This window comes from Suricata suricatta, chromosome 2 (assembly GCF_006229205.1).
Source record: "Suricata suricatta isolate VVHF042 chromosome 2, meerkat_22Aug2017_6uvM2_HiC, whole genome shotgun sequence".
Taxonomy (NCBI): Eukaryota; Metazoa; Chordata; class Mammalia; order Carnivora; family Herpestidae; genus Suricata; species Suricata suricatta.
Genome location: NC_043701.1, coordinates 159,283,880 through 159,302,594, shown reverse-complemented (window position 1 = coordinate 159,302,594; position 18,715 = coordinate 159,283,880). Strand labels below are relative to the sequence as shown.

The following is an 18,715-nucleotide window of genomic DNA, read 5'->3' as shown; positions in this document are numbered from 1 at the left end:
GTCATTCTGGGAGAAGGAATCTGTGCTCTCTAAGCTGTCAGTTTCTCTGCTTTTCCAATTTACTTTTTTTTTGGCTTTCCCCCCAGTTTCCTAGCAAAGTGTTCTTTGAACAATCTCAGCCTTGTCTGGACGCCTGAGATTTGCCCACATTTGGGCCAAGAGAGTCAAGGGGTTCCAGGGCCCCTGGAAATTTAGTATGGTGGGCCAGCAGCTGTCTCAGCTGGATTTTCAGGAAACAGCTGGTGGAGTCAGGGCAAGGAGAGGTGAGGCCTCGAGAGAGGGGAAGAGAAAGGGGGAGCCATGGGAGCAGCTGCAGTTGCTAAGCTCTTCCCGCCCGGGCTCCTCCATCACGGGGGCCTTCCCAGCTCCAAGGCTTCCCGCCCTGGCCTTTCTCAAAAGGCAACTAACAAGTTAGAGTGACGCCCCAGAGACTAGAGCCAGCGGACAAGGACAGTAGCCATGACAGGGAATCAGACCCAGGGCTCTTACTTTAGAGCCCAGGTTGTATTCACCTGCAAGCTTAACAGCACCCTGGGTGTGCTTTGGCCAGAAGAGGATTATGCCCTAGACACTAGAACATGACTGTTTGGGACTGAAATCCAATCAGGTGCTTGACTTTGACTTTCAATTGAAATAGAGAACTGGAGGAATTTGGGCCTCTCCTGTTAGTTTAGTAAACTGAGAGTCCCTCAGACATTTGTGCCTGGCTCTAGCCTGTGTCTGATTGGAGGCCCGCCCCACTCCCACCTCCCTGACTTGGGCGAGCAATGATTTTTTACTTAAGATTCGGAGTTATGAAATAAGCAGGCGAAGACAATAATTTCCTTGATTTATCACCAGCTGGCCCTTTGGAAGGAATGGCTGGCGTTGAGTGAATGTCAGAGCCACTGTGAAAGTTTTCTTCGGAGGCGGGGGTGCCTTCTGGTAACCCACCACTGTTTTTGCAGACTCAGGATTGGTTCTTGGGCAGCAGTGGTTAAATTGAAATCTTGATTCTCTTGGTAACTTGATGGCTTAGTTTAGGCCTCGGGTTGCTGTTCCATGAACTGCCTTGAAATTTAATCACCCAAATTTATTTCCTAGAGTGTTTTTCACCGTCTCCTCCTCTAGGCCCATTAGTCACCATCCCGTGACCTGACAGAGTGATTATTAAAGACCCTGTGGTTCCCTTTCACTAGATTTAGGGGTGTTGGTAACTCTGGAGGCAAGTTCTAACTTGAGTCACAGTTGGGTGGATTTTCCCTCAACTGGTTGTGAATCTTCCCTGTGGGCAACCTCTCTAGGCCTCAGAGAATAGCACGGGGTCCCTTCTGTTCTTTCATCAAAACTAGACAGCCGGCTACCCGCTTCTTCCAGGGCTAGTGTTCTTGGGCTGAGGGTTATATTATCCTTTGCCTCGAGGCCATCACTGACATCTCCCAGCCTCAATTTCCCAGTTGGTGACGTGGGGGAAATGCACAGAAAGAAAGAAGGGCTGAGCCTGGTACGTAGGCAGGCGATGCTCGTTAGCTCCTTTCTCTGCAGCTGGGACAGGACCCAGGCCTTCCTTCAGGGGATCTTGGAAGAGAAATTTTATCAGTCCCATTTGGAAGCATTCTTACAAAATTTTATTTTGAGACTCATTCTGCAAATGAAATGTGTAGCTCTCTCCCCCTCCAATCTAGTCCTTCTCTAAGGTACAAGGTGCAGACTTACATGATTACAGGAGCCAAGCTCACAGTGGGGGCGGACAGGAGGCCGGGCACCTTGTGAAGAGAAGACAGTGTCTCCGTCCTGGAAACCGTTGTTTCAAGGTGAGGATGAGGCCCAGTCTGATCTTCCCACAGTTAAAAAGAAGCCAGATGTCAACATCGTTTGGTGAAAAGTCTCACATCAAAATGATTTCAACAAATTCAAAACATTTTAAACGTGGGCTGAATGAAATACCATATAGTTGCCCACCGGTTAGAGTCATAACCTCTGCTCTTTGCAGGTTCTGAAGGAAGTCTTGGTCCCTGCCCCCCAAGACTGGGCATTCCTACTCTCTGCTTGATAGACACTGGAGTTATCCATGTGGGCCTGCTCCTGTCCTGCAGACATGTTGGACCAGTTAAAGGTTATTCTGTAGAAAACCTCAACCAACAAGTCAAAAGATGAGTTTCCTGCTCTTAATAGATAATTTTTATTGGTTTTGCAATAAACGTATGAAATAGAAACAATAGCAATAAACTAGCTCAACAAGAAATCGAAAGGCACAGGCCCCCAAAGCCCTTCCCGCCTCTCCTTAATGAGTCTCTAATTTATAGACCGACTAGCAGGCCCACTTTTCTTTTTCCAAGCTTTGCAAACTTTTCCATCTTGGAGGCTCGGGGACTCTGGGGGCCGTGTGCTCATTCCCACATAGCGGCTGAATAGAAGCCAAGAGAGAGCAGTGCCAGACAAGGAAGGGGGCGGGTGGCACCGCTTTGGGTCTTGGGAGTCTGGACCCAGTGCTGTTGCCCCTGACTTTAAGGGTCTGTTTCCTTTTAATTTCGTGTGTGTATCAGCGGAGGGCAGAAAGGAAGAGTGACCAGAGGGAAAACTCATGCTGGAATGGCCAAAGGCCACAGCTTAATGTTGGCAGAGCAGAGTGACCACGGGTAGGTAGATACAAGAGGCACCCAGAAGCTGGGGGAGGGATTTTTCATCTCTTAAACCGCCCTTTATCTTTCGGAGTGCACAGAACAGTTTTAGTCTATGGTGCTTGCCCTTTTCTGAGTATGCCCCTGTCTGCAAAGCAGCACCGAGGGGAGGAGGGTGATCTCGGTGCATTTGTGACACTGATGAGACCTCCTTGTTGTTGTTCTCCGTGGCAACTCCGAGCAAGCCGGAGCCCCTGGGTCCCTGCCAGTGGTACTTACTTGAGAGGTTACTGGCAGTGTCAGATGAGTGATAGCTAGAGTCGGAAGGGCTCCGTGAGCCTTCCAAACATTTCCCCCGAGGCCTGCAGCCCAGAGAACAGGTTATCTGTGTTCCTGATCACGCCTCAGAGAAAGTGCAGGCCTCCTTGGGGCTCATGCTTCAGCAGTGAGAGTGAAAACACAGGATGGGGTGGTTTTTCTGGATGCGCCCCTTCAGCGATTGCATGACCCCGGCGTCTGCATGGGAGGCGAAGACCCTGGCAGCTTGTGGCAGGAGGGCGCATAGGCTTTCACTCAGGATGCTTGGGAGCTCACCTCCATGGCCAGCTTGGCACTCCAACCCTGCCTCCTGCCCCCCTTCCCCCTCCCCGCCATGCCCTGTGTGTGGAAGGAGCTGCAGGGGGGTCTCTCCCGGGAATTCCCAGGGAGGGGAAGGGCTGCAGATTTCTCTGGGCCTCATCCCTCTGTCTCTCTCCTTTTGCTCACCCCCTTTCCCCCCTCCTCCGTGGGCTTGGGGGAAAAGACCGCTGACTTTGCAACCCACAGCCCCCGAAAGTCCCCATCGATGGCATGCTGTTATGCTTCGAGGACACAGGACTGTGAACTCGAAATTGTCTCGCCTTTGTCACCTCCTGGCAGGTCTTTAGAGCTCGGAGAAACAGCCGAGCGGTACAAATCGCAGTGGCGTGGTAGACCCCCTGCTCCCCCCTTACTCCTGATGGCTTGCCTGACTCATATCCGTTTCCCCGGCAAAAAATAAGTTTTTGTTATTGCTGGCTTGGCAGAAGCACGGAAGAGTGCGCGAGGATCTACTGCCCCATGCATCACTGGCCAAATTGCCTGAGAAATCCCAGCTCTAGAACTTTTCATCGTTGGCTGTGATGTACGGAGCAGAACGGCAGCTCCATTTCCCCCGCGCAGGGCGCAGCGATGCTGGCACTTAGCAGACCTGCTCAGCTTGTGACTCCCGGCGACTGTGGCCTCTCCTTTCCCTTCCCTCCTCTTGGCCTGTTATCTCCCCCAGCCTGTATCTTTCCCATCCCCCCATCTGCTCATCAGCCCCCTCCCTGCCTCTCCCCAGCAGGGCCATAGCTGGAAAACCAGGAGGAGGCCCGCCATGGCACTTCTCCACCACTCTGCAGAGGATTCCACGCTAATGTTCTTTTACTGCTGTGATGCTGCACTAATTAATAAGCATCCTGCACAGAGGCCTTGCCTTGCCTCCCTTCCCCTCTCCTCTTCCCTCCCTGCCCCTCCTCACCAGACCTCAAGAAGGCCTCATGACATCCTGGCATCTGGCAGCAGAGATTTTGCTCCTCTACCTGGGCTGCCTGATATTGCTATGAGAGATAACTGTATACGAACCAATAATCTAGCCTGACAATCCAATTTACTGACCAATAGCGCACAATCCACCATGTCATCGGCTGTGGGGAGGCCCATAAATTAGTTCCTAGTAATTTATTCTGATCAATAGAATGGGCAAAGTCACTTGTCTCTTTAATCAAAGGCCCTCTCAGAGATGTCAGTGCAGGCAGCTGCGTGGGAGGGAGCAAGGCTCAGTGAGCGACTGGGCGGTGGGTACTTGGCACCACACCCAGACCCTGGCTTCCAGGTCCCAGAATGAGTCACCCCAGAACGGGGTGGCATGAAGGGAGGGGGGTTCCCCATGGTCTAGGTTGCCTCCACTTCCTTTGGCCAACCCAGCCATAAAACGTCGGCCTTCAAACAAGCAAATGGCAGAGGCGGCCGGGATGGTGGTTAACAAGAGATAGATTTGAGGAGATACTGCACTGGACCCCCAGGATGTCTTCTCCCTTCTGAATGGTCAGGGTCTTCTTTCCTCTCTCAGGTTCACAGGCGCCCCACTGTCCTTGGCTGGGGATTCTCCAAAGAGAAGGTACATAGCCTGGTGGATAAGAGCGGATGATGTGGCTTTAAATGGTGATGTCTCCACTGCCTAGGGATGAGGGCTTGGACAAGCTGCCTGGCTCTCTGTGACTTAGTTTCCTCCTTTGTAAAGCGGAGCTAATAATAGTAGCCACCTCATAGGTTTATTGAGAGGATTCAATAAATGATTATATGATATATACAAAGTTAACAAATTCTTATGTAAAGCACTTAGAACAGTGCCAGACACACAGGCAGTGCTATATTGAGTATTACAATAAACAAATAGAAAGAGATCAAGGAAAAATGTTGATGTGACTCTCTCTGAAGATGTGCCAAGTCCTTGAGATGCTCTGTTTCCTGAAAACTTTTGCTCTTTCCTACCCGCCTTCACATCTTGTTCTGCTGTCCAAAATAAACAAAGGAAGAGTCCATTGATGCTATCTCTTTGAAAAGGCACAGAAACTCCAAAGGTCTCTGTGCAAAGTTCTTCCCCCTCCTTTGGGCCCGTAGGCAGAGCCAGTGCATTGAGGAAAGAAACCGACTTTGCTTTAGAGAAAACTTGCTTGTTATTAGAGAGTCGGGGATGGGGTGGGGATGGCCTATTACCTGTGTTGAACTGACAGGAGGGAGGCAGAGCTCTCTGACGTGAGCCAGATAAACAAAGGAAGACACAAGACAATGATGCAAGGGTCTGTCACTTTCAGCTCCAGTCCCAGTTCTGCCACTCACTAGCTGTGGGGCTTGGGTCAAGTCACTTCACATCTCTGACTGTGATTCTGTATCCTGACATGAAGCCATTGGACAGGATGATCTCAGAAGTCCTCCCCGGCTCTGCTACTCAAATTCAATATGGTCAGTAGGAGTCTGGTGGCTTCTCTCTGACTCCCCTCAACCCTGCGCTCCCCACAACAATCATCTGAAAGTCTCTGAGACCAAGTGCCAGCAGTATAAGGAAATCCACGATGTCTCAGAAACATTATAGTCACTAAATGGAACTGATGTCATTAATGGCATAGAGATGTGCACGAGAGCCAGCTCACTAAGGAGAGGGGTTCCTGGGCCCTTGAACCCAACTGTGACAGTGTCCTGGATGTGCAGGAGGCCAGGAAACTCTGTTCTGTCATCAAGGTCAAGGCTAGGACTTCTGCTCCATTCACCAGCCCTCAAGGCTACCTCAGGGTTGAGAACCCCATGCTAAGGGCACAGCCTCATTGGGGCACAGAGGGGAAACTGAGCCAAAATCCTACCTGAAATTCCAGGCTCCAGTGACTGCTTTTGGGTCCCCATCCTGACCTCTCATTTCCCCATAACTGAAACCTGACATGTGCCCAGCTCAGACTTGGTGAGCTGGAGGGGTGAGGTATAGCAGTCATTGAGGTGATGGGGCCAGGTTGGAGGCCCGAGGCCAGCCCGGGGCGGCTGCATGGCAGGTGGACACAGTTTCTGGTGAGCAAGAATCTGGCACCCTCTGCTGACCCCGCGGCAGGAGACAGCTGGTCAACCAGGCTGGGGCTGCAGCCATGGCGAGGGGGAGGGGTGGGACCCAGGACCAAGCGGCAGCTTACTAGTCAAAAGAGCAGCTCCCTTCTCGGAATAGATCATTTTTATTGGTTTTGCAATAAGCTTATGAGACAGGAACAATCGCAATAAACAAACTGAACAAGAAATCGAAAAGATGGGCCCCGAAAGCTGTTACTGAGCCCTTCTTACCTTCTCTTAATGAGTCTCTAATTTATAACAAAGTCATCAGCCTAGCACCTCCAGGGTTCTCTGGCTCCAGGCTGAGAACCCAAGACTGCTCTCTTGGGTGCGTGCGATCTGCTGTCTCTAGGTGCCTGAGGCCTGTCTCCAGAAGTGACAGGAGACTGCAGCAAGAGGACCCGATCCAGAGAAGTCCTAGGACAGGCTGGGCCCTTCAGTCATTGCTACTTCTGGGAGGATTTGGGAGATGTGGTTCCCCCCCTCCCCTCACCAGGCCTCTTCAAAATAGATGGGGCTGGCTCTGGAGCCCAAGCTTCCCCCCAAACATCTTCCTCAACCCTCCCCCAAGCCCTAGGCTGCTGATGCAGATGCAGAAATCATGTTCCTTTCAGGCTTCCAGACTAGGGCTGCATGGGAGGCTAGGACCACTGGGACTTCAGAACCCCCACATTGCATGCTCCTCAGATAGGATTGACATCCCTAATGAGGATTGGGGTTTTTTCTTCCTCAAGATTAGAGGCTCCCTGAGGGAAGCCATGTCTCACTCCTGCTCCAAGGCTTAGTCTCTCTCTGAGGGGAGCCAAATGCTCCCCATCAGACTGTACGAGGCCAGGGCTGAATCTCTTCTTTCAGGAAGGGGACCCCTGGGTTTTGCCTCTCCTTTCTCAGACTGCAGCCCCCTGGGACAGGTTCGTGTTTCCCTGCCTCATATTGAGGCTTCAGGATGACAGGGTTCTGTCACTACCACGAACCAGAGTTCCCTTGAGCATTCATTTATCTACTGCCCCTTTGGTCATCAAGTGACCCTGAAGCCTTTTCCCGAAGCAGCCTCCTGTTCTTAACTTGTCCCTGCTTGAGGTACATGCCAGCCTCCTCTGCCTCTCCCAGCTGCTGAGCATAGGGCAGGGCATCCAGGAATAAGAGCCACTGTCCTTCCAAGCGTCGGCTAGGTGATTGGGGAGAGATGTACTACTTCGCGGGCCCCAGCACCTCCTTGTGTTGCTCGCAATTCTAGACATGGCCACAAGATGTCAGTGTGAGGCCATGGAAATGGCTCCTGTACCCCGGCAGAGCTCAGAAGGAGGAAATCAGCAGACAGAAAGGGGTGGGTGGCTGGGGGCCAGTCTTGGCAGCCAGCACTGGGCTTTTCTCTCTAGCCCCTCCATAGGTCCCAACCCTTGCTCTCCCACCCTTAAACTCACAGCAATGCTCCAGCTCCCTGTTCTGCCCCCAATTCTCTGCTCACAGAAAAGTGCATCCTGAAGCTTGCTGACATCCAGCCCTGAAAAGGATGAGGAGTTGCTGTCCCTGCTGTAGGCACCCTTGTTGGGAAGAGCATCCCCTGTGGGAGTAATCCTGTGTGTCATTGTGGGTGTGTGTTTCAGGTCACCAGGCACTTAAAAGCCAGGGTGTGCTTGCTTGGGGGGCCTGCCTGTGTGACTCTTGGCAAGGTTTTATATTTGCCACCAACAGAGTCATTCAGGCCTGGAAGGGAACCTTAGTAATCTCCCAGCCCAACTTCTTGTTTTACAGATGAGGAAATAGAGGCCCAGAAAGAGTGAATAGTTTACCCAAGGCCATGTAAGCAAGTCTGTGGCTGAACTGTCCTTGGGACCCAGGTCTCCTGCCGTCCAGCCAGTATGGGTCTGGGTTCTCATCCGAATGTGTCTCTAGGACTGTGTGTCTGGTATACTTCTGTCTTAGTGATTTACTTCCAGTGGGTCCTGGGAAGCTCCCTGACTGATCACCAGCCAGCAAGGTTCTGAACGGAATCAGAAGGCAATAGGGAGAGAGGATGGGATGGAAAGAGAGAAAGGTAAGACAGGGAGGTATGTATGTGCATGGGTATATGTGTCTCTCTGCTTCACTGTAGCCGTGTGTAGATGCCAGCAAGTATGTCTGCACTGCGGTGTGTCAATGTGAGTGTCTGTGTCAGAGACTGGGATTCTGGGGTGTAGGGTTGAGTTTGTGTGCATGTTTGTGCCTGTGTGTGCATGTGCCTACCAGGACCTGTGTGAGTGACCACTTGGAGTTAAGGCCTCTTGGGGAGGTGTTGGAGCTGCGGGCTGGAGAGTGTGAGTGATGGTATGTGCCAGCCATTGGCGTGCATGTCAGTGACTCTGGAGTGTGCATCAGTCAGTGGCTGTGTGAGTGACTGTGGGTGTCAGTGAGGACAAGAGTGTGTGCATGAAAGAGAGGCTGCTCCCTCTTCCCCACCTTGCCCCCCGCCAGACTGTCTCCCATGGCCCCTAGGGTTTCTGTGTCCCCGCCTCAGCAGCAGTGAAATCCTTTATCGGTTGAGGCACCAGCCCCCGTGTAGGGATTTCAAGGTTCCTGTCGGTTCCATCCATCTTCCGGGGCCTCCTGGTATTAGCATTGATCTACAGGGGAAATGGAGAGCGCGGCTGGGTTATCACGCACCCGCCCGCCTTCCCTGGGCCGTGATTGAGTGCACACAGAGAATTTTTGAAACATGGCCACCCTAACTTATTCTGTCTTCCTGCCAATAGCATGGCGTGGGTCCAAATTACAGGTCGATACCAGCTGATCTTTTTATGTTAAACTGTGATGAAGTCGCTTCTATGTGGAGATGGGATTAAGGCCTGGGCCCTCTTTTAGGGGAGAACTTTTGGGGTGGAAAAGGGGGAATCAAGGAGTGGATGAGGGGAGTGGTCCTTAGGCATGATGGTGATGGGGATCAGAGAGCAGGCAGTCTGAGCAAAGGCATGTGTGCGGGGGAGTCCAAGCTGGCTGCGCTGGCCTCTGGCCTCCCTGTTCCTGCCTGGTTTCTCCCCTTGTGACCCTTACCACACCGGGGACCCCTAGGGCCCCCCATCGGACCTTCTGTGGTCAGCCAGTCTGGTCCTGGTGAGGCCCCTCCCTGCTCCCCTTGGAGGATAGAATTCCACTTCCCTCCAGCCCCCTCCAGCCCTCTGCCCCAACCCCCCTCCACACACCTGCACCATCAAACGGGTTTGTCTTTAACCTCCAAACAGGGAACTTTAATTAAAGAGACAGTGACCCCTTTTATGAGTTTGGTCGAGTTGGGTTTCAGGGCCCTTGTCACTAGCGGCTCACATAACGCTAACAAAAGCTTGCAGGCCCCAAGAGGAGCCGGTCTCCCTCGTAGACATTGCAGCAGGGGCACGAGGTGGGGCTGGGGGGCAGGGGATAGGGGGAGGCATCCTGGAGCCAGGAACCCAGTGACAGCCTCTGTAAGGTGGTCACTGGGTTGGAGCTTGGGGGAGGGGGGCAGGTCTGAGCACAGGGTGGGAGGCACTGGCTGCAACACTTTGGGGCAGGATGTCCACCCCCATCCCCCAACCATCTGGATCCAGCAGTGTGGTGGCTGCTCCTTGTGTGACATGGTTAGGCCCCCAACAGGCACCTGTGCAAATGTCCGGGGCTCCCATCCCGTTTGCCTGTTGGCATATATTATAAAACTAGAAGTAATTTCCAAGAGGAATGGCTTGGATAGAACTTACTTACTCTAAGAACAGTTGATATTTTTTTACTCACATATTTAAAGGAAAAGTGATTTTATGATAAAACATAATTGCTAATAACTATAATAACGCCACTCAGCATATGGCACGAAACACAAATTCTGTCCTAAATCTGAAGGTGCAAACATGGCACGACAGGACACAAGGCTTGAAAGCAAGAGGTCCCTCCATGGGCAAGAGCTAAACCCAGGCCTTCTCTTGCCTCCTCTCTCCCCTCCCCCTCTTCCCTCCCCTTAAAGACCCCAAATGTGGACAACTATTAGGTTAGTGTTGGAGTTTGAAGGGCCCTTATCTTATGTCTAATCACTTCTTAACTGTTGAATTTTAACTAAGGGCTTCTTTCGGTCCTGTAAGAGATGTTTGCTTGCCCTTTGATCTAGTTCTTTGATAGCTTTTGTGAATTCTTTAAGCTGAAGAGGGCTGCCTAATCTGTCACACTCATTCATTCAACAAACACCCATGGCTACTAAAAGGAACCTGTGTGTAATTGATTCTTTCCTAAAGGGTGGGCTTTCCCTAAGTGGGGTACTCTCCCGTTAACCAGAGGCCAAGTTGTCAGTGATCTGCACAGGGAATTAGCCACCTCAATGGTATTCCAAGGTTGCCTCTGACCGGAAACTAGGGTTGAGGCCAAACTAGCGAATTCGTGGAGGTGCTACTCAAGGCCAAAACCGAATGGAGACGGTCCATAGCAACCTCTTTCATTTCTGTCACCTTCCATGGGCTGCTGACTCCTGGTGACACCTGTGCTTTTCACGTGGGGACATTTAGGTGGGAGTGGGGACCCCTAAGAGGAGTCATCTGTGACAGGGACAATGACCCCCACACAAGGAGGAGAGTGCACCGACCAACCTGTGAGGCATCATCATATCCGGGGTCTACTCCCTGCCCCGCAGGGGCCCTCCCCAGCGCACACGCCTACGCATGTGAGCGGTCTGTGTGTGTGCGCCTGGAGTGCATGCACCCACAGCGAGAGGTCACAGCCCCTTCCCTCCTCCCTAGGGGAGGGATCTGGAGGCCAGAGGGGTTGGGGAGTAATTGGTTTTGGCGTTTCCTACCTCTGCCGCCCCGGGAAGCTTTCTCTGTTTCATCTTCAGCCTGATCAATCCCCAGTCATGTGCCTTTCCACATGGGTGCCCCCGGCCCCCCAACTCACCACGCTCTTGGAAACTTTGTTAGTGCCATTAATCTGCTGACCCAGGCAAATCACCAACTCTTCTTGCAACTCAGCCTCTCAACTCACCCCCCAAGACCACCCCTTAGGATCTGCTAATAAACCCCACCCCCTCCCCAGGCTGGCTCAACCTCCACTTCCTCCTCATGTTCCTGCTTTCCTCTTCTGTTTGATGGCCTCCCAAACCTCATCACCCCCAATCTGGGCTCCTCCTGCCTCCTCCTTCCCGTCCACACACTCCTTGACTTCCAAGTGTTTCCCCGCATTTGAGTACCAGCACTTTGTAAGGCAGTGAGCCCTCTTCTGCCCCCAGCCCCTGCCAAGGGCAAGGGCCAGCTGCACCTTTAGCCAGTGGTGGAGGGTGTGGAGTCAGGCTCTGGCTATGGGAACCGAACAAGGAGCTGTGTTGAGGGCTTACTGTTTGCCAGGCACTGTGCTAGACACTTTCATATAGTTACAAACTTAATCTTCACAACCCAAGAGACAGGTATTATTCCCCTGTTTTAAAGATGAGTCAATTGAGGCTTGAGAGATGAATGACTTGTTAATGTGTAGTGGGGCCAAGATTGGGACTGACTCAGATCTGCCTGATCTGAAAGCCACATTCCCTCAGCTATATAGAGGGGAGAGGGAGCCCATCCTAGCTAGCTTCCAGGAGTCTCCCCTAGAAACTTCCTGTGTGAAAGAGTCCCTGACATGAGGTTTGTCCCAGCTTTTCCTTCTGCTAGAGCTAGGCCTTGAAGCTGCAGTGTGTGTGTGTGTGTGTGTGTGTGTGTGTGTGTGTGTGTCCCCTTTTCTTCTTAGCTCAGAGAGGCCCCTGGTGCCCAGGCCCCTGTCTGGAGCCTCAGGCTGCACCCTGAGTCAGGGTGCACCTCTCTCGGCTGGCTCCAGGCTTCAGGAAGAAGGCTCTGCTCCTTCCATGGCCTTCGTGCCTGCTATGCTGGGCCCATTGTCCCGGCGGGAACAAAGACTGCGGATTTAAGCTGAGTGACCAGGCGGCTCTGCCAAGCAGAAAAGACCGCCCCCCTCGAAGCTGGGCCCAGCCGGGGGCAGGAGGGGGACCCGAGAGAAAGGGGACAGGGAACCTTTGAAAGTAACTAATTAAAGGGCCTTTGCCTGCCTCCTCCCCCTGGGCGCCTAATCTCTCTGGGGCAGCAGCCAGACAATGTGCCCCTCTACCCTGCCCCCCTCACCCGAGTTTTAAAACAAGAGACAACTTGAAGTTAATGAGCGCCACCTGACGGGGGTCCCCTAATGAGAGGGGGCTGCTGGGCGGCTCACACATTCTCTGGTTCTATGAATAGCTCCCCCCTCCACCCCCAGAGTTTTATTCATCTCAGGCCAGGGGCAGGGACCAGAAAGGAAGGGGGCCCTGCTCAGCTTGAAGCACGTGGACTGTTGTGCATTACGGGGGTGGGGGGAGAGGACCCCCACATGGCTCTCCCCCATGGCCGTGCCCAGGTCTGTGGCTGAGCCCCACCAGGCTGTGGCTGAGACCTGGGAGGCCCAAGTCCTGGCTGGGTGGCTCAGACCAGCCTGCTCTGTAGGCTCTTGGTCTCTGGTGTTGGCTGCTGGCTTTTCTCAGTGGGGCACTGAGGCAGAGGAGGGGTGCTTTGGGGTTACTGTACTTGGTGGCAGGGTCCAGGGTCAGGATTCATTTGGGATGGGGGCTGAAAGCCCCTCTCGCATAGTTGGGCAGTATCCACCATCCTGCATCTTCCACGTAACTCCCCAGTCCTGGCCTGATCTCTGATTCCTGTCTGGCTCCCATCCCCGAAGCTCAGCACTGATGCTCCCTTCCTCTGCTTCTCCAGATCTGACCCCCATCGCCCATCCTCCCTGCCACTGACAGTGGCTCTTCTCCCAGACTCGGCATCTTCTGTTCCCAGAGTGGGTGGGCAACACGTCAGCCCTGGGAGACAGGCCCAGCCTCTCTAGTACGCATGTGGGTCTCACCTCTGTGAGTATGCAACAGCAAACAGGTGTGAAACAAACAGCCTGAGGAGGAGGCAAGGGTGGAAACGCTTTTGGGAGATTGGGGGAGATGGCGAATGACCCCAGCTCTCTGCCTCACACCAGCACTCTGCCCCCAAGTAATCCCACAACCCACTGTGAATCCTGAAACTCTACTCCAATGCACGCTTGGTGTCCACAGCAGGGCCTGGGTACCAGATGAAGAGTCTAGGGAAACACAGCCTCATGGCAGCCTGGCCTTTGCTCTCAGGCCCAGAGATGACCAAGATGGGTTCCTCAGAGCAATGCCAGAGAATTCCCCCACTACCCCCCATAGATGGGAGCCGTGGGAGTAGCATTTGAAGGGCCCAGGACGGTCTTACCTGGAGGGGAGGGAAGGACCAGAAGAATAGGGGTCTCCAGCCAGCAGAGAGCCATGGACAGAGGTGACTAATTTCCCAACTACTCATGGTGAAAATATCACATTTCATGCTTTGTTGCCGATTCATAGAAAAATCCTATTAAAACTGGGTGGATTATTTATACAGTTTAAACAAATGATGATCAAAGATTTTACACGTTTTGAAGACAACTCAGAGCTATGCCGCCTGGCGGGGGGTTTATCCAGGGTGTGGTAGACAAGTGTGAGGTTTGTGGATATCTGGTAGGAGGTAGGAGAAGAGGTGCTGGTGAGTCAGGGGTGGGTTCAATGGCCTGGCTGGGGGCGGGGTGGGATGTTACTGCTATTCTTTCCAGTAGGGGGCGCCCTCCCCACGGCGTTGATACCCCCTCCAGCCCGCCCCCCCCATAGAAGCCCCACAGATAGGCAATGATTTCACCTCCCTTTTTGTCTGTTCACAGACCTGCCTTAAAGTGTCTTTGGAGGAATTTCTGGTTGTGGAACCGTGATGGTGTGGGACTGGGCCAAGCACCTGATGTGAACAACGCTAGCACCGTGTATGACTGCCTGCCTGCCGAATGGGTCCGCAAAATATGTGGTGGCCCTCTGTCCCCTACAGTACGCTCCATTCTTGTGCACACCCCTTGGCATGTGCACACACGCACACAGGTCACACTGGTGCGGAGGGCTACTTTTTGAGAGGTAGCTCCCACGGCTTAGCTCGAGGTGGTGGGAAGTGGTGGATGGCTAGAATAGGTGCAGACCCCCTTCCTGGCAGTCTGTGGGGGGGCCCTGGTCTGGAAGGGGTTACTGCAAGCCACGGTTTTCCCTCCCCAGTTCCAAAGACACACAGGAACTCCCTGAGTCTGACCAATCCGGGCTCCCTCAGCCACCCAGTCCACCCAAGTTCCTCCAGCCTGAGGAAGGGTATGCTAAGTGCTTGGGACCCCTGACTGGAGGTCAGCCCAGAGCCCTGTGGTGAGAACTTGGAGTGAAGCTCGGCCCCAGGGGTTCGGGGAGGGGGTTGGAAGGAAGGGTGGCTGGTGCCTGCGGCAGGGACAGAGTGCCCGCGTCCCGTGCCCTTGCCACCTGTCCCTGCCCACCAGGCCGTCCTGCCTCAGCGGTTTTATTACTCAAGGGGAGATAACGCCCTTAGGGGAGGCAGCTTGTTCTGAAGGGGAATGCACTCCCCCATCCTAGCCTCAGGGGCTGGCCAGGGCCTAGTTGAATTTCTGGTCTGATGGATCCTGAGGGGCTAAACTAGGGTTCTCCTCAAGAAGGCCATGGACAGTCCTGGTATTCCCCATAGGAAGGGGTCCAGGGAAAGCGAGAAAGAGGCAGGGTCAAGGGGGAGAGGAGGCTTCCCTTGGCGGGAGGAAGGGGAAAGTTTAGGTAGTGCAGGGTTAGAAACAGCCAGATTGGGGGGGAGGGGGGGCTCCTGGCTCCCTGGAGATCTCCCAGCTGGAGTAGGGGAGAGTGGGAGGAGCTGAGGGCTCCCAGGCTGCAGGAAGGGCTCAGTGCCCAAGAGGGGTCTTCGGGACGTGAAATTTCTTTGCCACTTGGTTTGCTTATATATTTATTTCTTCTTCCTTGAAGCTGGTTCTAGCAGTGACGTGCATTCCCAGGGCCTTGGCAGCTAGCTAAGGAGTAAGACCTGGCCTAGGGAAATGTCATTGGCTCATCACGGAGACCCTGGCTTGTTTGTTTTCCTCCCGGACTCCTTCCCACCCTCCCTTTCTTTTTTTTGTGGAAAAAAACCAGGCCACACTAGGGAACCTGCAACAGCAGTGAGTAGAAGAATCACATGTGACTAGAGGATCCATCACGGCCTGGTCCTACAGCGGCCGGGCCCGGAGAAGCTGCCGCCGTCAGTGCTGCCTTCACCGTGGCCAGTGCTTTATTAGAATTTATACGTTGCCCCGATTGAGGGGGAAAATAATTAACACCCCTACAAATATATCGTAAACAAAATATTTATTAGAAATAAATAACTCATTTATTTTACATATTTCATTTCAACAATAACATTACCCAATTTATCATTTAACATTTTTGCAAGACAACTTAACGACTACTTATTAGCATTTCCATTTTTCACCCGCGCACCATAAAGCACGGGCGCTCCCCAAATGGCCCAGCACAGGCCGAGCTTGGAGCTCAGAAGACCCCAGGGAGGGCTGTGGACCCCCCCCCCCGGATCTCGCTCTCTCTTACATATTCAAACATGTGCAGGACAGACATCCCATAACTGGTCCATGTAGTCACCCTCAAACACAGACACTTTCTTCTCACATAGATCCACCCAGCTGGCCTCTTCTGCCAGAACAGATACCCCCAGAAAAGAAACATACAGGCACCCAAACTGATATCCTGCTTGATTCCAAATATTCAGTCTGATATGGACCCCAACATCCATGTGGACACACGTCCACACAGACTCCCCGTGGCCCATGCCCAACTGCACACATTGCTGGCCATGCCACCTCAGATCTCATGTTCGTGCATGGTGGAGAGGGGTCGCCACCTTTCCCTCTTCCCCTGCAAGGGGTGGGGTACGGCTTGGGCTGGGGGCTCCTGTGTGGGTCAGAGGTCCCTGCAGCGGCCAACTGTGGTTCTCTGGCCTCCTCATGTGCCCTTCTTCTATTTCCCCTGCGGAGCAAGCATTTCCAGGAATGAACACCCATTTTCATTCCAAACTTTTGTCTGGGGGGGGGGGTGCTCTCTTCATGCCCCAATTCCCACATGTTCTTTGGGAAGGAAGTGTGTTCTCTGGGCCTCAGCTCCTTGGGCCCTGGGCTGTGAGTTCGGGAATGGGCTCTGGGTGACAAAGCAAGAGTTTAGATCTGATGACGTGAAGTTGGTGTTCAATGTATTTGAGTCTGTGCTGGTGTTCAATGCATTTGAGTCTCTTCCCCACCCAGGGTTAAGGCCCAGCCTTGCTCCCTCTGCCCTCTTCCTTCCCCTGGCAAACACTCTCTCCTGCCTACTGGAGGAAGGGAGAGAGTGGGGAGCCAATACCGCAGGTAACAGCATGAGCTGGGAGACACTTGCCCATTCTCCCAGCCTCTAACAGTGACCAGATATCTGGTGGCAGCGGAGGGTGTCCCTAACTGCTTATGAAGTCAAACTGTACCACTCAATCTCTAAACAGTACCCATTCTAGGGCACCTGTGTGTCTGTGAGCAGAGATGAGCTGAGCGAACAGATGGGTGCACACCCCTCAAGGACACACATGGATGCACATGTATGTGCACACGTGTCTGTCACTCTGGGTGGATTCTGCCCAGGCTGACTCATGGCCCCACCCCCTGGCACCAGTCACAACATCTGGGAGATTAGGGTCTGTTTGGGTGCTGAGGGCCAAGGCCCAGACATTCCTCCTGGAGTACATAGCCTCTCTGCCCTCTTGATGGGAGGTGGAGGTGGGAGGCTGGTAGCTGGGGGGCCTGGGGCCCATGAGATGGGGCAAGGGGGCTCTTCAGAGTCAGCCTAGCCAGGGGCGGGGGGCAGGGCCCTGGGGGAGCACACACAATGACTGGAGGTTGGAGGGTCTGAAACTGGAGACTTTAATAAAAGCCACTGACAGCAAATAAAGCTGCCAGGGGAGTTCCATTACCCACAACAAGGACCCTTTGTGAGCTATGCAGGGCTGGGCTGACCCTTCTCCACTGGTCTGGCCCCATATGCACCCACCCTGGGCCCCATCACACTGCCTACAGGCTCCATAGCCCGCTCCCCGCCGCCCCCACATCCCGCCTGCCGCCATGCCAAGACCAACACGATCCAGCTCAGGGTGTCTCCAATGCTGGCTCAGTGTTCTCACAGACAGAAAGTTCTTCCCTATGCCTACCCTGAATTTCTCTAGTTTCTGATGCTCCTAGCGTTTGGCTGCTCTGTGCCCTTAACAAGCATTCAGTAACCCCACAGCAGGTGCACCTCCGGTTCAATGAGTGGGGAAATTGACCATGGTGTGGGCTCCACCCACCCCAGTCCAGTGGCGAGGTAGGGATGGGAATCCACGGCTGTCCTAACCCTGATACAGACCCTGGTGTGGTTCTTAGCCCCGAGACTGCCCAGTCCCCTCTCCGGAATCCAGGGCTGCCCCCAGCACTGTGATGGATCAGAGAGGCTGCTGCACAGGGGTCTGAAAGAGCGAGGCTGAGTTCTGGAGCTCACACTTAACTGTTGTTGGACCCATTTCTCCTCTCTGAGCCTCAGTTTCCTCATCTTAAAGTGAGGCTGATTTAAAAGGGCTCCTATGAGGATATGTGACCTAATAGGTGTAACACTTACAAACTTTAAATCACCCCACAAATGAGGGTCGTTATAACCATTTACCTCAGCCTCAGTTTGAAAGCAAATTGTGCCTTGAACATCCATCTTGGCGCAGAGTCTCAGTCCTGCTCTGATTCTTGTGCTGGTGACAATATTATTAAGGGTATAGGAAGCTCGACAGACCTGTCCAATGGAAAACTGAAGGGATGGAACATATTCTAATCCCCGACCTCAGCTAAAAAGCCAGCTGATTGGTAGAGGGTTTTGTGGAGCCATGTGGGAAGCAGAGAAAGCTGGGGTCAGAGCACTAGCCAGGAGTTTGGGGAAAAAAGAGGGTTCAAGGCAGTTGGGGGGCTCTGAAGCAGAGTTGGGGCCTGTAGGGAGAAAGTTTTGAGGATGGAAAGGCTGCAACCCATGGGATCTGCAGTTGCTGCTTTAAGGGCCAGGTGGGGCCTGAATGGGGGATGGAAGATGGGGGTCCGGCAGGAGGGGATTCTGGTGCAGGGCGGGGAGGGAGATTAAGAGGCGCTCTCAATTGCCTTAATGGGCTTTAAGAGGCGGGATCCTATTACAGCTCGGGGTGCCCCGGGGTGCCTTGCTGGGAAGACAAGCTAATCTGCCATGCAAATTAAATCCTGCCTCAAGACGCAAGGCCTGCTTAATGTGATCCATTACACAGTTTACTTGTTTATATCTAATATTGGAACAGGCAGCCCGGGCGGGCGGCAGCGGCAGGCGGAGCAGCCCAAAAGCAGGAGAGTAAATTACCAGCAAAATGAGCTTTTCCATCCTCAGCGCCACCACCACCAGTGCACCTCCCCGGCTGCTCCGCGTCCTGGGCGCCCTGGCCCTGCCACCCGCAGCGGCCCCTCGCTCTTCTGTGGGCCCGCTCTCTCCCTGTTGGTCAAGTCTCCTGCTTCTCTTTGTCTTTGTC

General features: G+C 53.4%; 1 long non-coding RNA gene across 1 annotated transcript; it reads left to right on the top strand.

The window, feature by feature from the left end:
- Positions 1-1,730: 1,730 nt before the first annotated feature.
- Positions 1,731-2,189, top strand: LOC115273467. The gene is made up of 2 exons (XR_003900812.1): positions 1,731-1,793; positions 1,973-2,189. It is a non-coding gene; the product is annotated as an uncharacterized LOC115273467 (long non-coding RNA).
- The last annotated feature ends 16,526 nt before the right edge of the window (positions 2,190-18,715 follow it).